The sequence below is a fragment of the Mus caroli genome, unplaced genomic scaffold, assembly GCF_978045245.1.
Source record: "Mus caroli unplaced genomic scaffold, Mus_caroli_1 scaffold_14, whole genome shotgun sequence".
Lineage (NCBI taxonomy): Eukaryota > Metazoa > Chordata > Mammalia > Rodentia > Muridae > Mus > Mus caroli.
In genome coordinates, this window is record NW_028227269.1 from 74,309,317 (window position 1) to 74,328,273 (window position 18,957).

The window sequence follows — 18,957 nt, forward strand, 5'->3', positions numbered from 1 at the left end:
TCCTGCCTCAGCTCTTGAGTGCTGGGATTCAGTGGGGTGCAGCTCGCTGTGTTCAGGTTGCTTGGGTTCTTTTTGTTGAATTGATACAGGATCTCACTTTGTAGCCCAGGCTGTTTTAGAACTCATTATGCATTACAGACTGACCTTCAGTCCATAGTGATCTGCCTGCCTAGTGCTGGGTTTACAGGTATGAGTCACTGTGCCTTGGATCTCATTCAGGGATAGGCTACTATTAAATGACATTAGGCCAATTTTACTTTAAGGCTGTAATCTTCCGTGTAAAACTGAACTCAGTTGTTGAATTTAAAATAAAATTTTCATAAAAAGGTTTTTTTTGTTGTTGTTGTTTGTTTTCAAAAATTTTTACAAAATCAAGGTGGGAGAGCACCCGTTGTTCCTGCTGAGGACCTAGTTCGATTCCCAGCACCTACGAGTTAGCTGACAATCATCCAGACTTCCAGTGCCAGGGGATCTAATACCTTCTTCTGACCTCTTGTAGGCACCAGACATGCATGCAGTTCGTACATTCAGGCAAACATTCATTAACATAAAATAAATATGTCTTAAATTTAAAAAGTTTAATATATCACCGGTACCAAGTGACTTAACAACCTTCTAAGCCCCACTACTGCAAAGGAAGGCAGGGCCCTGAGAGTGTGTTTGGCACTTTATGCACACTGACTGCTTCAGTGAAGCGCAATAAATTCTTTCAATGTTTTCTTCAAATTCTAGAAAGTTGGACTCCGATCCAGTTGGCTGTGCACACTTGTATATGTTTTTTTGTACACAATTATCTACTTTTATGAAAACAATACTCAGAAAAAGCAAGCTGGTCAAGGGAGCAATTAGCCACGGTTAATTCCTGTGTGCTCCCGCTCCCAGCGTGGCAGGAAACCAGTCCAGAATGAGATAAGAAGTTTGGGCTTTTTTAGGGTGTGACTAGACTCCTGGACAAAGGGGAGCAGCGATTTTTTTTTCCTGTCCTGCTATTTTCATCTCTGGCTTAGAGAGTGCACCCAAAGGGCTGAAAAACCGGGAGGTGGATTGTAGGCAGAGAAGGGGCATTAATAGGGAGCAGAAGGAGTCTGGGCCAGTTTGCTTTTGACATTACCGGTAACAATGTTAAGAATAGAAGGGAAACAATGTTTCACCTGTGCAGGAGAATGAAAGTGCCTGCCTCTTCAGATACTATTTAATACTTTGTATTGATATTAAATTCACTTATCCTTATCACCAGTCCATTATAACATCACTATGTCCTATTACTAAAAAAGTTGATAAATACTTGATTCTAATGTTCCTACTACTCTCTTCTGTGCCCTCAGCACAGAAATCGTCACTAACCATTTAGTCTCCCTTCTTGGTAGCACTAGATGCAGCCCCATACTCTTCTACACAGCCTCCAAGTACCAGACCCACAGGAACTCGGTAGTTAAAACACTACTGGGTTCTTGTTTAGGGTCTTGAGATATAAAGAGTCACATCTCTGCTGTGAGATGCAGGGATGCAAACCGTTGTGATCGAGAGTGATGAGTGCTGGGACAGAGAGGAGTCTCTGATGAACTTTACCGTGGTGCATTCAGCTCCTTTAATGATATGAAGATGGCCAACTCTCAGGAGTTCCTCAGACCATGGTCTTTGTCAGAGGTCTTGGTTTACCTACTCCTCAGTGTGTTAGTGCTACCAAAATGTCTTCAGCTGTTCTCACTGCCAACCATAAAGTGCTTGTGTGCCAGATCGCATACGTACTTTCAGTTTGGCCCCTTTCTGAACTGGCAATTGAATCTAGGGCTTCATATATTCTAAGCAAGTGCTCTACCACCACTGAGTTATCTCCCTGGTTCCAAATGTAGTCTTCCAGGTGGGTTCTTGAGACCAGTGAGTCATTCCCAATAAATACAGAACTTTGATGTAAACAAAAGCTAAGAGAGAGCCAGAGATGCAGCCCAGTTGGAAGATGACTTGCTTGGCAAGGACGAAGTCCTGGGTTATGTCCCTAGTGCTATATAAATCTGGGTGTGGTGGCTCATGCCTGTAATCTCAGCACTCCAGAGGTGTAGTTTTCTTGGGAGGAAGTAGGCCTGGCAGGTTCACTGGTCATTTTTCCCAGAGAGGGAAGGAAAGGAGCTCTGTTTACAGGCTCCTTGTTATGCACAAATGATGTAGGTGTGGTTGTTTGGTCGGCTTAGCGTTATAGCTTTAATTTTCACTTCAAAGCGAAGAGGATCTATTCTAGCGATCCCACCACCAATCTTACTCTCAGATTTAAAGTAGCTATTAATTTCACATCCAAATTGGCGTGCCAAGAGAAACCAGGGGTAATTAGAAGGATCTGATTGGAAATGCTGGAAAACATTCTGAAACATTACATGTCAGGCTCTCGGCTGCTGCTGTAGCAGGATTTGGGCCAGCGATCCTCTCACTCAGGGCGCAGAGCATGTATGCCTAGAAAGGAGCAGTAATCAGGAAATTATTTCTCACAGTTTCTCCTGACGTGGCTGCCATGGTGATCTGTAACCTTTGCTGTGAAGAAAGCAACAAATACAGAATGACTAGAGAGCAATTAGAGGCTATGCTTTGTAGGTGGTTCTATAAACCCTGAAGCCAAACCCCGAAGTCTTCTAGACACTGGCTCTGTGATTTCAGAGAAAGTGACTCTGTGATTAAAAAGGAAAGACTCTTCTTGTTTTATGGAACATTGTTGTATCCATATATAGACACATATATGCATATATGTGTATATATGTATATATAATATATGTATGTATATATATATATATATTCCCCTCCCCTCCTCCCTTCTCCTCCCAGTCCCTCTCCTATCTCCCCTCTGCCTGTAACTATTCCTCTGTGATTCTCTTCAAAAAGGTCAGGGTTTCCTTGGATACCAACCAAACATGGCATATCAAGTTGCAGTAAGACTAGGCACCTCCACTTGTATTAAGGCTGAATGAGGCCTTAATACAAGTAGGAGAAAAAGTGTCCCAAAAGCAGGCAAAAGAGTCAGAGTCAGCTCCTGCTCCGACTGTTAGGAGTCTGACAAGCAGATCAAGCTGCAAACTGTAAATACATATATATATATATTCTACAGAATAGAATTCATATATAATATGTGATATATAATTCTATATATTTATTTTGAAATATATATATTTGAAAAAATATTTTTTGAGAAAGTTTTTTGTACCCCATCCTGGTCTCAGACTTGCTATGTGGCTGAGGCAAGCCTTGATTTCCCAATCCTCCTGTCCCCACCTCCTGAGTGTTGGATTACAAGTGGGCACCATCACTTCATGTTTATATGAAGTGCTGAGGATCAAAGCTATGCAAACAGGCTACCCACTGAACCACACCTCGAGCTCTGCCCACCAAGCCATTACGGGATGCATAGCAAATAGTCTAAGAACTTGGAAGGTCATGGTGAACCTAGAATACAAGAAATGCCATGCAGATATAGTACGGCGAAGAAAGACACTAAAGCATGTGTTTTCACAGTTTACTTGTGTCACCTCAATACTCGCAGAGAGGAGAGTGTGGATATAATTAAAAACCACATTTCCCGGAAATTGGATTAGCTGAACCCACGCTCAAACTTTTAATCTTCGACCCTTACCATTTAATTTGGGCCATCAGTAGCGCACTAAGCAATCCAGATAAGATTCTGCAGCTACACAACATGCGCGAGACGGGACTTGCATGAAGTTAAATTTGATTGCGATAGAAACTCAGGCCACTGCCTCTTTGTGATTGATTTAACAGTGAAGGGATGCGATTGTGTCTGACTTCAAGAGTCTTAAGACTGTAATAGCGACTCGGAACGAGAGTGGGAGTCAGGTGATGTCATCCTGAGTTCACAGGATTGAGTAATTTGCTGGAAAATCCAACTGACACCTACAGGACAGATTCCCAGGGACCCACTTTCTCCTGAATGTCGTTGTTTGAGGCGGCTCTCCTCAGTCCATCCTGCAGGCTGGCACGCACGGGGCGGGGGGACAGGGAAATAGGGTGGGGGTGTCATTAGTCTGCATTGTTAAATAAGTACCTCCTTATCTTACCTCCGTAGGTGAGGTCGAGGTCTGGGCTCCCTGACACTCTTAAGAAGCAGATGAAAAGTCCATGTTTCTCTAAGGCTCCACCTGGGTTCAAGGACCGGATCGCGGTCGGGTCGCTGATTTGTAGATCTAGGCATCCACCCACCGTGAAGAAGTGAAACCCGCCTGAAAAGAGTTCTAGGAGAGTCGGCCTCCCCTTTGTCTCCAGCTACGGGTAGGCACGGAGGCGGAGGCCCGTAAACCTGCATTCGGAGTTAGTTCGTCACTCCCGCCACCTGCAAGGGTCTGGAAGGCGGAGGGAAAGTTGCGGTGGCCGCGGGGAGGCGGCTCCGCCCCCAGTGCGCTGCTCCGGGCGGCGGCGAGCGCGGGACTGGGCGGGCCGGGAGGCGCGGGGCGTGGTCTGTAGCCTCCAGTCCAGAGCGGAGCGCGCTCGGCTGCGCCGCAAGCCTTCGGCCGCACGGAAGAGCGAGCGGGAGAGCGATCGAGGGGCGCCATCGAGGCAGCGAGGCGAAGGGGGCGCGGAGTAGATCGGGTCGAGCTCCGGCCCTCGCCTCCCGGCCCGGCAGACAACGGTGAGCGCAGCCGCGGGGGGCTCCGCGCCCTAAAGCGCCCTGCGAGAGCGGGAGGGCGGGGAAGAGGCGGGCACGAGCCCTGCGGAGTCCCCAGAGCCCAGCGGGGAGCCCGGGGGGCCCACGGGAGTCTCTGGATGCCGGGCTCCCAGCCGGGCCGTGGGAAACTTCACCCGGGAGGGGACAGCGGGGCGCGCGGGGCGCTGTAAACTTAGCGGCGGGCGGGGCACCCTGGGGATCGCGGCGAGCGCCAGTGATTGGCGTTGGTGTCCCCGGCTTCTTTGTGTCACCTCCGGGCCCGGCCCGCGGGTGCACCCAGCTCGGCCCCGGGGCTCCCCACCGTCCCCCTAGCCCGGTCCAGGCGGGCGGGCTCGGCTGATTGTTTGCATTCCTCGCGTCACGCCTGGGCGGGAAAGATTTCGAACCGGGTGTTAGAACACTGAAGCTGCGGCGCAGAGATTGCAAAACCACGGGCGGCGGGAGGCTAGCCCTGGGGACCGGAGAACCTGCAGCCGGGGCGCACACTGTGGGCAGGACGCGGGACCCTTGTGTTGGAAGAGAAGAGGCGGGCGCGGCGGCCCTGAGCCTCGGCGGGGCGGAGAGGGGGCGCTGGGACCGCGGGGATTATAATTCCATTTTGATCGCTTGCGGTCTTTGTTGTCTGTACAATTGCCTTTAGGGTTTGACGGTAGCACCTGGTCCTCCTTACGGTCTCTCTCTTGAGTTCTGAAAAGATGCCCATTGTGGGAGGGGGCCCGTGGATTGCATCCAGGGCTGCTGGCTACAGGAGCCGCTGCCTGAGATGGAGGTGGAGAAGTCCAGTGTAACACTTGCCTTTGTGGACGCGCCTTATTTCCGAAAGTTGTTTTCCCCTCCCCTAGTGGAAGGGAGCGTCGGGACGGAGTGGCAGCAGGCGCGGTTGTGCACAGGCACCATGTAGTAGCTCGAGGCAAACCGGAGAGGGTCTCGGTGACCGTGGGACTTAACAAATGTTTGAAGAGTTTTATTTGAAGCAACTCCACCTGCTTCCCTAAAAGTTTCCATCCTTCCAAAGCTCTTGCTGGAGGTAATTCTGTGGCTGTGCTCGAATGTTCGGGTGGGGGCACAGTTAAGCAGACCTGGCCTCCTCGCAGCTCCCGTTCCAGTAAACGCCATCATGGGAGAAGGAGCATTCGGTTTTTATGGCCTAGGATTTTTGACGTGTTTACACGCTTCAACGCATGACTGGGGCTCCAGTTTTCTTTCTGGAAAATTCTCAAGACTTCCAAAGGCTTTCCCTGCGGTGGCTACTGTGTGGCCTCTGTCCTGCCTGTCAGCTGCCTCCTCCTCTGCAACTCCCCACCCACTCGGGGTGGTGGGAACAGGTGTAATACACATAAAGTTTTATTAGTGAAGACGCTGGCGAAGATAAAAATGAGTAAACCTTGGAAGGGTTTTGGTCTTTGCCTACCTAGTTGAGTTAAAAAGCTTCTTCCGTTTGGTTTTGTTTGGATACAGGGTCTCTGGTAGTCAAGGATAGCCTTGAATTTGTTACATAATTGAAGCTGGCTTTGAGCTCCTTATTCCAGCCCAGGTGCTAGAATTACAACTTTCAGCCACCAGCTCGTGATTTAACAGCTTCTATTTGAATTTTTAAAAATCCCAAATTAAACCACTTTGGATCAACTTATCTGATACAGTAAGATTCTCTCTCTTTAAAAAAAAAAAGAGTAAGTTTACCCACTTAGAAATGTTATTAGCGTTTCAATGGACTCGGGCTAATGGTGTTGCTGGATACTGCCTGTGTTTACAGGGCTGAGTCACAGTGGGTTGAGTCTTGTGTGCCCTCAGTAGCACCAGTGAAAGTTTACTGGAGGATTCAAAGCAGAATAGGTCCCATTCTAGCAACTGCCAGGGACGAAAAGCCACTTATCATTCATTGGTTGTGACTCATCATGTGTCTAGGTAGCGATTTCCAGTAATTTCACAAACATTCATATCTGCCAATAGGCTCTTGCAATGTGCCAACCACTGGGCTGGACAGTGGGAGACCCAAATAATACAAGTGGTCATTCGTGAGGTGCTTATTTTGAATGTACGTATAGCCTGTGGTTATCTTGCTCATCCGTAAGCATTTATTGAGTATGCAGGTTGCATTGTGCTAGAGGTGAGGGCATTGGGGAGACTATAGAGTGCTAGGTGTGGGGACTCTAGAGTGGACAAGGCAGCTGGGGTCACTTCCTTTATATACTGGAGAAAGTAGGTGGAAAATAAAATACATTATCAAACTAACAGCACGCTTTGTACTTTATTTGCTTATCTACTAAGGATTAAACTCATGACTTCATTTACGTTCTCCCAGTGAGATATACCCCAGCCCCTTTCTATTTCATTTTGAGACCAGGACTTGTCAAGTGGCCGCAGGCTGGCTTTGAACTTGTTTGGGATCTCCCAGTGTGCTCCACTGTGTCCAGTTTAATCACAGTGTTTGAAGCGTAAAGTACATAACCTCCTACTCCTGTTCCGAACTCTCTAAATGCCCTTCTGGGTCCCTCTGGTGGGCATAGACCTGCGGGGGGGCGGGGGGCGCTCCTGGAGCCACACCCCTTCCAGTTTCTGGTCCTTCATCCTTTTACCCATCCCATGTCACCTCTGCTCTCTCCTCGCCTTGCCCAAGTGTCTTAGGTACAGCAGCTTTCTTGCTGCTAAGGGTCTTTGCTCTGCCTGAGATGTGGTCCCTTCCCTGCTATCCTCATTGTAGCCTCCATCCATAGCTCAATGCGATTGTCTCAGTGACTCCCAGGTTTAAAAATCACACCCTAGCAACTCCCATTCTTCCTTCATAACTTTTGTCTCCATTGCACCTATGGCTGCCTAATGTATAATGCATCCCTCACTAATTTATAATTTGTTGTCTCGTACTAACACATTGCTCCCACCCCCCAACTCTCTCTGAGCCATCTTACCCACCGCTTTATCTTCTTTCTTTTTTTGAGACAGAGTCAGGTAGCCCAGGCTGACCTTGAGTTTGCTATGGAATTGTGGACAATCTTGAACCCATCTTCTTACTTTTACCTCCCAAGTGTTAACGACAGGCGTGAGCCATGGAAGCCTGCCTTACTACTATGTGCTTAGGATCTAGAAGAGTGCCTGGTGTGCAGTAGGTCCCCCTTATTGTCACGTAGAAGGAAGTGAATGATGGGAGCTGAGGCGGACTAGCCAATGGGTCCTGGAAGGTGACAGTGGTACTTGAAAGGGGGAGGGAAGTAACTTTGCCATGGGTGGGATGAGAGATTGTGGTGTGGAGACCGGCTTGGAAGGGGATCATGCAGAGGCCCAGCGTGTGCTGAGCCCTTGAGGCAGCAAAGAGCCTGGCTGCTGTGAATTTATGTGTCACTGTCATTAGGCACTCTACTACGAAGGGAGTATAGAAAGAAATGATGGATGTTGTGGTTTGAACAACTGTAACCCCAGCCGAGCTAAGAGGCCTGGCTGAGCAAGACTAAGACTCTATCTCAAAAAGTGAAAAGAAAACAAAAGGGAGGAGAGGCACGCAAATTGAAATCAGGTGCAGCTCATGCAGGGCGCCATCTTGGAAGTCATGTGGACTCCCTGTCTGTACTCTTTATTTGTCCCATTTTATGGTTCGAAAACTCCGGAATTGGGGGACGATTGCGTATGTCAGAGCCTGGGGTAGGAGGTCTCTGACCTGAAGCTTCTGGATTTCACTACTGCACCAGAGTCAAAGGATTCATCCCAGTGCTGATGGATCTGCAGCGGGAAGAAGGCCCACTGCAGTGCTCAGTCCACAGTGACAGAAGTCAGAGCTTCCCAGACTGTGGGGTGTGGTGGGGGAGGGGAAGCGCCTGAGTCTGTCCAGGAGTAGGACAGGCCAACTGGGAAAACAGCAGAGCCGTTTTCCCTGCTGTAACTGTTATGAGAAATGTCAGTGAAGTGATACATTAGTTAAGAAGTAGTGTTGAGAGAAAATAGAGCTTATTCTTCAAGGCTTCACGGTGGGATGTTTAAAAGCAAACAAGAACCAGGTGTGGTAGTCACAGCTGTAATCCTAGCACTTGAGGTGGAGGCCAGAGGGTAGAGAGTTCAAGGCTACGTAGCCAGTCTACATGAGACCTGGTTGCAAAAAACTGAAAGCACATGAGACCTTGTCTCAGAAAATTAAATCCAGAATAAAGCAAACACCGCCCTGCCAAGTCCCCAAACCAAAAAGTCCCACCTAGGCTTGGGAGTGTAGCTCAATGTTAAAGACCATGTCGAAAGTATGTGAGCTCCCCAGCAAAACACACACACACAGAGGCAGAGTGTACTACACATGTACAGACATGCACACCATATACATTATATACACATGCATTCACACAGATACTACATACCCACATTGTATATACACACAGACACTGTATATATGCGCATATACAGTATGCATACATATACACTGTATACAGATGTATATACACACAAACACTGTATATATACACACACACATACAATACATACACACATGCATACACACATATATACACTGTACACACACACACACACACACACACACACCAATGGGTCTGGGAGAGGGGAGGCAGAGACACATGCTTTTACTATCACAGTGCTTTGTGTCAAATGCCCTTTTTTCTGCTTTCACAAACTAAAACATTATATCTGAGGTAGAATAAAATCACCTTTGATTAGTACCCGAAAATCTTCATGAACTTGTAGGTTATAGGTAATATTCTTTCCTGATTCTAACTTTAAATTGTCCTTGCTTTACTGGAATACCAATATTTAAGTTGCTCTTTTTTTTTTTTTTTTCCGAGACAAGGTTTCTCTGTATAGCCCTGGCTGTCCTGGAACTCACTCTGTAGACCAGGCTGGCCTCGAACTCAGAAATCTGCCTGCCTCTGCCTCCAAAGTGCTGGGATTAAAGGCGTGCACCACCACTGCCCTGCTTAAGTTGCATTTTTTAACTTTAACTTTAGTTACGGATGTGTGTGCATGTGCACATCTGCACGAGTGTGTGTGTGTGTGTATGTGCATGTGAATTCTGGTACTAGACTGGGACACTGGTTCTCTGGAGCCAGCCTTACAGAGGGTCGTGCTGGCAACTGAACTTGGATCCTGAGGAGGAAGAACAGCAAGTGTTGTAAACTGCTGACTCATCATCTTTCCAGTGGGGGAGGGGCAGTATTTTAATTATTTTGGAGGGACTGCCATAGAGATCTCACTATGATGCTCAGGTTGGTCTCAAAGTCCCGGGCTCAAGCCTTCTTACTGCCTCTGTTTCCTTAGTAGCTAGCACCCTAGCCCTGTACCACCACAGTTGACTTTCTATATTTGGACTCCAATATAGATAATGTGAAACTATCTCTCCTCTGGCCTCCCTCATTTCCCCAAGCCTCCTTTCCACACAATCACTGGAGAGTTTGACTGATGGATCTGAATTTCTGGGATGGATCTGAATTTCTGGGATGGGATTTCGTATTCTCTCTGCGTCTTTGCTTTGACTTTCGAAAGTTCGCTCATGTCAGTCCATCAGGAGAGCTTCCCTTCTTAGGATTTATTTATTAAAATTTTCATTTATTAGTGAGTGTGTGTATGTGTGTGTATGATGCGTGTGTGCGTGCAGGCACTAACCAGCTTTTTAGATCAGGGCTCTGGGAATCGAACTTAGGTCCTTGCTTGCTTGTGAGGTTTTACCTGCTGAGCCACACCTCAGCTCTTTAAAAAAGCGTTAAAAATTTTTTAAAAAGTTAAAATTTGATGCCTAACTTTAAAAAAGCTTTTATTATTTTTACATTAATCATTGTTGATATGTGTGATGTGTGTGTTGGTTCCTTAGTGCCCAGGCATGTGTATGGAGGTCAGAGGAAGACATCAAGTAATTGATTCTCTCCCTTAACCTTTTCGTGGGTTCGGGGGATCAAATTCAGGTTGTTAGGCTTGGTGACAGGTGCCTCTCTCCCCTGAGCCATCTCTGTAGCCTTTTATAAACTAAATTATAATTTACAATTTTATTATTATTTTTAATCAGACATGTTTGTATCTTTCTTGCATTTTTTTCCCTTATGTTTTCAGCATTCTTTGTGAAATTGTCTTAAGTCCTTTGTCAGATCCCCAGTTTTGTCTGCTGTGACAGAACACTCCAGACTGAACAGTTTATAGGATACAGACTTTACCAGAAGGTTAAGACTTTAGAGGACCTTATTGCTCATTGTCCTTCAAGGGAAGGTCAAGATCAGTAAGGGCAGATGCCACCGTGACATCAACAATCCACGTCTGCAGGCCAAGCCCCTTGTGGTCTCTTAAAGGTCCCACCTCTTAGTGCTGTTGGGATGCTGATTAAATTTCATCATTTGGAGGAGCAGTTTCAACCAGAACAGAATCTTGCATTACCTTTGCAGTTACTTTTCTGGGTTCTAGTTCTGATTTATTGGTTTATTCTTCATGGACTGTACTTCTGTTATTCTAGAAAAGTCACAAAGATTTTTCTGATTTTTCTGTTCTAAAAGGATTTACAGCTGTGCTTGCACATTTAGGCCCAGGAACTTTCTTTTTGTTTCGAGCATGAAGTGCGAGGGTAAGTCCACTCCACCCCTGCCAGCATTGTTGAATGTTAGGAAGCAGTGTCTGGAGACAGGGTTTAGAGGCATTTGTTACCAGCATCTAGGACCTAGAGACCAGAGAACCTTGAAGTGTCCTGCAGTTGGAGAGACCTCCTCACAGAGCATCATTTAGCAGAGAGGTTGGGGGATCTGGAGCTCTCTAATCTTTTCCTCTTTACCTGATTTCTTCTTTCCTCCTTTTTAATGTTTTCTTTCATTAGAAATGTAACGAATGTATGTGTTCATGTACACTCATGTTTGCTGTGGCATACATGTGGAGGTCAGAGTATAAGGTGTGGGAATTGGGTCTCTCCTCCAACACGAGGCTAACAGGGATTGAGCTTAGGTGTCAGGGTTGGTGGCAAGTGCCTTTACTTGCTGAGCCCTCTCACTGGCCCAAGAATTGTAAAAACCCTATTTTTTTTATTTCTGCTCGTGGCTGTTGGGCATCATTCTTTATGCTCTCAGTAATGATCGCAGCATATTACGGCTTCTCTGTAAGTGTCCTTACACCACTTCCTGTGGGTTGTGAAAACCCTAGGGTGGTGTGCTCCCCTCCCTTCCCCCTTTCCTCTCCTCTCTCCTTCTCTCCCCTACCACTCACTCACCACAGTGTCTTGATACTTTGGCTAGGTCGACCTTGAACTTGTAGCATGCTGCTGCTTCTGCCTCTTGAATGCTGGGATTATGGTCGTGGTTCACCACACCAGCATCTTCTGCTTTTTTGAGTTTGGCACTATACTTATGTCTTGTCTTCTTGTTTGTTCTAAAGTCCACACTATAATAATAAGAAAACATCATGTATTCACTCACTTAGTACCTCTGGGTGCTTATGGGCTTTATTTTACTTCATTATACGAGAAGAAGAAGAAGAAGAAGAAGAAGAAGAAGAAGAAGAAGAAGAAGAAGAAGAAGAGGAGGAGGAGGAGGAGGAGGAGGAGGAGGAGGAAGAGGAGGAGGAGAAGGAGGAGGAGGGGAGGAGGAGGAAAGATTTCTGTAGGTGATTAGATTCTTAAATACAGCCTAGTTGATAAAAAATAAATTTTGAAGGAAGAAATGAAACTCAGAAATCAGAAACAAGGTTTCATGTAGCCCAGGCTAGCTCCAACTAGCTATGTCGCCAAAGATGGCCTTGAATTCCTGATTGCTTTTCCTCTACCTCCTGAGCGATGAGTTTAAAATCAAGCATGGGCCAGCATATCCAGGAAAACAAGCAATTGTCTAGCCTTCTACCATTTTGGGGCTAGAGGGTCTATTTGGAGTCCTGCCTGGCCTGGACCTTGTTATGTAAACTAGGCTGACCTTGAACTTATCACCCGCCTACCTATGCCTTCCAAGGGGCAGATCTTCAAATGTGCACTACCATACCCAGTCTGTAGATCAGTCTTAAGCTGGGCTGGCTGATGTATTAGACAGTTGTAGCAAACAGAGCATCTAGGGATCTCTAGAGCATCATACAAGCACAACTGTTGTCTTGGGGGTGCCCACAGTCAAGTCTGCCTGGCACGCTAGATTTTCTTTCCCCTGACAGCATCAGGAGGAGGGGAGTAGGAATCTGTCCCTGCTAACATTTACCAGGCCCTGGGAAGCTCCGAATGATGCATTTGAAAGCATTTCTCCCCACTGGTGTGTAAGTTGAAAAGCAGCTGCTTCTAGTCCTCGGGCCAGAGAAACTCATCTCACAAAAGTCAGCTTCGAGCACTTGTTTTCCCGTCTGTCGGTGATGGGACTTCAAGGCGAGACGCGGTTTTCAATCCCTTTGGAGCGTGCCATCTGCTTTGGCTCTGGCTGCCTTTCCTCCTCCTTTTGGGTACCACCGTCGTTTATGATTTATGTCAGTGGATAAGGCGCTCCTCTCTGTGTACTCAGATCACGTGCCTGGTCATTTTGTCAGTATCTATTGGATACGGCGAGTTCTGGTACCAAGATGAAAATCAGCTTTTAGCTAGTTGTCTAATGGGAGAAATGCCCGCACATCACTGTAGTGAGGTCTGTCACTGGTCATCACTGGGGTAAAGGTGAGCACATAGCAACTGCTTCTCAAAGTGTAGTCTGGGACGCTGGGCATGGTGGTTTGTGCCTGTACTCCCGGCACTCCGAAAGCAGAGGCAGAAAGAATGCCAAAAGTTCAGGGCCAACTTTTTCTGTATAGTGTGTTCCATACCTGTCTGGGCTACACAGTCAGACAACAGGAAACAAAAGTATGGTTTGGGCGACCAGTTTTCAGTCTATAGATAGAATCAAACACTGGATGATGGGGCCATTGGTCTGTCTGTAAACAAGCCTGGAAAGGCTCTCTGTTGCGGGTTCCAGACTGAGCCACTGGGGTGGAGGAGAAGAGGCTAGCGGAGAATTCTCCCAGCTCCTAAAGTCTGTGAGTTTTGGTTTAGCAATGCGGCATTTCCGCCAGAGTCTGCAGGGAACACTAGGTGGAACGGAGAAGGCTTCATATAGAAAACCCTAGCTGTAGTATGGTTATGGTGGCTTGTGTCTGTAATCCCAGTATCTGGAAAGACTAGGGCTTGATGACATTCTTGCCTAACATACAGTGCCAAAGCCCCTTGGTTTGGTCCTCATACCTGCATAAAGCAAGTGTGGGCACACACCTGTCATTCTAGTGCTCAGAGAGTGGAGATAAGGACCAAAGTGAGTCTGGAGTCAGCCTGGGCCACAGAGGACACTAGCTCAGAAATAGACAGACAGACAGACAGACAGACAAGCGGCAAGTAATTAGAGGCCGGGAGGGTAAGGGCATTCTGCCTCTTTAGCTGATTGGCTCTGGAGCTCACATGGGCCCGAGAACTGACTCCTGAAAGTTGTGCTCCGAATTCCACATATGCCCATAGTAAATACATAACAAATACGGCAACCAAACTCTCAACCCTCTACCCAAATGAATTATGATATAGATGAAATGAAAATTCAAAAGTGATCAAAAATTGTGTCTGGTCCTAGAACAGTAGTAAGTCGATTTTTGAAACATTTAACTAGAAAGATTTCTGATGTTCTCCAAAGCGGAGATAACAGTGAATGAACCCCGTGTAGCCATTCCTGGTGCCCGTGATGACCGCACTGAACACCGTCACCTTTCCCCAGAGGCTGGAGAGTTTGGAGATAAACACTATGTATTGTATCATTTCACCTGTAAGAAACTGGGCTTTACATTATTTGGTTTTTACGATGCTCCAGACAAATTTGAAGCCGATTTACATGAAGTATGGATAAATTTCTTTAGAGCTCACTTGTACAAAGATGAATAAAAGAAAACCAGTGTGGCCATAAATATCCATCTGATTAGTCTAAAGTCATTGCAGGTAAGCAGGCTTGTTATTACTCTGAGTATTATTAAAATTTTATGTACTGCAGTATTGTGTTAACATCTAGCACATTCTATTTACAGATTATGTTTCAGAATAATACAATGTATAATACCTCCATCCCACTAAAATTGAGTTGTGCTTGCAGGGATACTTCGAATTTGAAAGGCAGGTTTTGGGGAAAGGGGAGGTATGAGAAGGTTTTGAAGGGTTGGAGGGCAGAGTTTTACATGTTAGTTAAGACGTCTCATGACTCATTCCAGCAGTTCAGCTCTCCTTGGGCTGAGGCTGTAGCTCAGTGGTAGACATGTGTTTGCCATGTGGGAGGCCTGGGTTCTAGCCCCAGAACCAAAAGAAAAAACCGAAATCAAAACAAACCACACTGGTCTTAGTGTCCCTATGTGCAGTGTTTTCTTCAAGGTTATAATAACATGGTTTGGCAGAGACCAGCCTCTGGGATGTTTAGTTTTATGGAGAGAGAGGGCAGAACTCATTTGCACAGGGACTACCTGTTTTTCTCAGGCTCAGGAACCGAGTATGGTATCAGGAGGGCAAGGCTGATTTTATCACCTATGACTAAGATCTTCATGCTTAGCTGCTTCGGTGTGAGTCATTAATTAAGGGCTCATACCATAGGAGTTAGCTAATTCTCACTTAAAAACGCTGCTCGCTCAGGAACAGGGCTGGCTACGGTTCAGATGACCACCTTCAGGCTTGTCTCTAAAGCCTTAAACAACGTTCAATCCAGTTAGTTATCTGTGGATGAAATGATGTAGTGTGTGGGATTTATTCACATCAAACACCATTCATGAGCATTCTCCAGGCCCCTCAAATGGATACAAAAACCCACCACCCAAAGATCTAGGAGGCGTGACAATTCTGTGGCAGGCAACATGGGAAGGGATTGTTGGGCACGCTAACGTGTGGCGAAACCGTTGGTTAACAAGTTTGAGCTGCGGGTTCAGAAAGGAAAGCAAACGCTGAAAAGGAGCCGTGACTATAAATTCTGTGTTAAAAGTGGAATGAGTGTTTATTATCTGCACTTCCAGGTTGGCATCGAACACGGGTTCTTGGGCGTGTGCTCATCAAAACATCCTTCATAGTCGCCCGTTTGGTGATATCGAGGAAAAGTTTCCCCTGGGAAGCTATAAGGGCACAACCAAGAGCTTTAAAAGAGAGGTTGCCACCGTCGAGGCTTTTGTGCTTGTCTTCTCATTTCGGGAAACTTCGACTCTGTTGGGTAATAATTCATTTTATGATTCGTTTCCTCCAGGACGGAGTGTTTTCCCTTCTGGCCTGCATGAAAAGACACTCCTGGCTGTCTCCCCCCCCCCCCCCCAGCCAACAATTGAGTTAGAAAGGTTCTTTGTGGGTGCTGTTCCTGGGAGTCAGAGGGTGAGCCGGCTTCGTCTGTGAGTCATCTCGTTGTCTCACGGTTGGCTCTGTGTTTTCTTAGCAACGGCTGCAGATTTCAGGTCTGAGCAGGGAAAGCGTGTTTTGAAATGACCTGGCGTATTCTTTTGGGATCTGCGTGCATGCCCAGGAACCCTTGTAAAAGTGTACTGAATATACTGCAGAGAACGGGAGAATGTACATTTGCCCTGCCCCTATTTCTTAAGCAATTTCTGTTCTGAGTTGTATGTGGGGGCAACTAGGTGGGCAGAAGTCAGAGCAGAAGGAGAGAAATGAGTCCTGAACACTGTCAGTCTGTCTATAGATGCCCCAGGCCAGGCACCATTGACTAGGGTCTTGAACACATGTTGAACTCTGCTCCCCTGTGTCACTATTGATCTTGGAACTGTGATGTTTAGGAGCTCTGGTGCAGTGGCGTTGAGAACGTGGTCCCTTAAGTCAGGTTGACATTGACTCAAGTCCTGGCTCTGGCCCGTAGGAACTGTATCAGCTGGAGTGGAGGAGAGGTGAGGTTAAAGAACTGCATCTTTATAGGGGTTCTGAGTATTACTGTGTAAGGCAGGGAACAGCACAATACTTACAGAACATTTGGTCCTAAGTTCTCCTTACTGTGGGCATTACTGTTGTGGCAAACACCCGACTAAAGGAGAGAGGGTTTATCCAATCAGCCATGGTGGGGAGGCGTGGATGGCACTGAAGTGTGCAATCAGGAAATAGAGGTAGAAAGGAACACTGCTGGTGATCAGTGGCCTTTCTCCTTCTAATCCCCCTTTAAAAGACAGTCTCTAATAGCCCAGGTAAGACTTCAGATGCATTGAGCAGCTGAGCATGCTAGCACTCCTGATTTCCCTGTGAACTCTCTTTTAGCTTTCTCCCTCCCCTCCCCTCCCCTCCCCTCCCCTCCCCTCCCCTCCCCTCCCCTCCCCTCCCCTCCCCTCCCCTCCCCTCCCCTCCCCTCCCCTCCCCTCCCCTCCCCTCCCCTTTTTCCTCTCCTCTCCTCTCCTCTCCTCTCCTCTCCTCTCCTCTCCTCTCCTCTCCTCTCCTCTCCTCTCCTCTCCTCTCCCCTCCCCTCCCCTCCCCTCTCCCCTCTCCCCTCTCCCCTCTCCCCTCTCCCCTCTCCCCTCTCCCCTCTCCCCTCTCCCCTCTCCCCTCTCCCCTCTCCCCTCTCCCCTCTCCCCTCTCCCCTCTCCCCTCTCCCCCCTTCCCTTCCCTTCCTTCCATCCTTTCTTCCCCTCCCTGTGTCTCTCTTTCCTTCCTCCTCCCCAGCCACCACCCATACCTGGAGCTTCTTCCTTTTTGTTCGGTCTGGATCTCCATCTAGGAGCTGGCGCCAACCACATTCAGGGTGGGTCTTTCTTCCTAGGTTAGCCCTTTCTGGAAGAGTCCTCACAGACAACACTCAAAGCCCCCACTAATTCCCTGGGGGCTCATAATCCAATCACATTTAAAACAATAACCCTTCTATTATGTTGAATTCAAGGATGCCATGCACAAGTGACAGGTGTTCCCTGGCAATCTGAAACAAAGGATCGGTTGCTCTGGATACTTAGTTGCTGTGGAAGAGTGGCCCTGAACAAGTCTCCACATAGTCTCTGGAATGGAGGAAGTGTGGTGCAGAAAAGCAGAGTGCTGTGGGTGTACCCAGCCAGCGGTGATTAATGCCAGCCTTGGGGAGGCTGGAGCTAATTTTAATAGCATGGTTGAGCTTTATATGCAATTGGCCTATAATGGCCCATGATGGTTTAAGCATGGGGAATGGAAGAGGGTAAATTTCACGCTGAAGGAAAAGTACAGGTTTGGGGCAGAACTTGGTGAGGGAAAGCACAGGAGGTAGAGGTAGTGGTTATTTTGGTTAATTTGGTTGGGTTTGGTTTGCAGGAGTGTTTGGATTCTATCCTGATAGCCAGAGAGGAACCAAAAGGGGTGCTTTGTTTCATGAAAAAAAAAATGTCCTAAAAAGATGTATCAGAGAAAGCTGGGATTATCGCTCAATTGCTAGAATGTTTGTCCAGGACACTCAAAGCTCTAGGTCAGTCCCCAGCACCGCATTAAGTGCATGGTGGTGCATACCTGTCATCCAAGCACCCAGGAAGCAGAGGGAAGAAGAGCAGAACTCCCAGTTCAGGGGAGGAGAGGAGGTGACGTGGGGGTCAGTTGCTTGTTGTTTACCTGGCGTCTAGCTAGCAGTTGCAAATTTAGTTTTGAAAGGAGGAAGCTGGTATTTAGTGAGCACAAACTCTTTCAGTTTTAAGCTAAGCACTTTGATAAAATTTATATAATAATTTTAGCAGTGGGTTTTCACTACTCCGCTTTGTGCTCCGGGCGGGTTGAACGAGCACACCAGCCCAGGAGCTATCTCGGGTCCGAGAATGGAAAACACACATACACCTACCAGCTAATTTTAAAATGCCTTGGCTACCTCAAAGACTGGACACCCACTCCTGGGCACTCACTCCTAAACCTTCTTCTGCTACCCCAGGCCCAATGGGGGAAGTGGCCAGTGGCCACTCTCTCAGAAGTCTTACACGGTTGGATGGCTTTATCTCCTGCTGCTACTGTGTCCCACTCTTCCCCCAGTCCAGGTGATTCTCCCGTTCCTCCCTGCATCCTCCCTCACAACTCTCAGTGTCCAGCCCTGTGCCCAGCTATTGGCCGTTGGCCCCTGTACTGGCTAGTTTTGTGTCAACTTGACACAGCTGGAGTTATCACAAAGAAAGGAGCTTCAGTTGAGGAGATGCCTCCATGAGACCCAGCTGTAAGGCATTTTCTCAATTAGTGGTCAAGGGGGAAAGGCCCCTTGTGGGTGGGATCATCGCTGGGCTGGTAGTCTTGGGTTCTATAAGAGAGCAGGCTGAGCAAGCCAGGGGAAGCAAGCCAGTAAAGAACATCCCTCCATGGCCTCTGCGTCAGCTTCTGCTTTCTGACCTGCTTGAGTTCCAGTCCTGACTTCCTTTGGTGATGAACAGCAGTATGGAAGTGTAAGCCGAATAAACCCTTTCCTCCCCAACTT

General features: G+C 47.3%; 1 protein-coding gene and 1 long non-coding RNA gene across 8 annotated transcripts in view; one reads left to right on the top strand and one right to left on the bottom strand.

The window, feature by feature from the left end:
- Positions 1–4,451: 4,451 nt before the first annotated feature.
- Syne2 (spectrin repeat containing nuclear envelope protein 2) overlaps positions 4,452–18,957 on the top strand; it is a 301,122-nt gene continuing 286,616 nt past the window's right edge. For 5 of the 7 annotated variants that reach the window (XM_085830468.1, XM_085830471.1, XM_085830472.1 and 2 more), the window contains exon 1: positions 4,453–4,624. The gene's annotated coding sequence lies outside the window, so the exon portion shown is untranslated. Of the gene's footprint in view, positions 4,625–18,957 lie in introns of all 7 variants that reach the window. The other 2 variants (XM_085830464.1, XM_085830470.1) reach the window with 1 other exon arrangement.
- On the bottom strand, positions 16,161–17,434 carry LOC147001259 (uncharacterized). The gene is made up of 3 exons (XR_015045127.1): positions 17,227–17,434; positions 16,529–16,640; positions 16,161–16,437 (listed from the first exon to the last, which is right to left on the bottom strand). It is a non-coding gene; the product is annotated as an uncharacterized LOC147001259 (long non-coding RNA).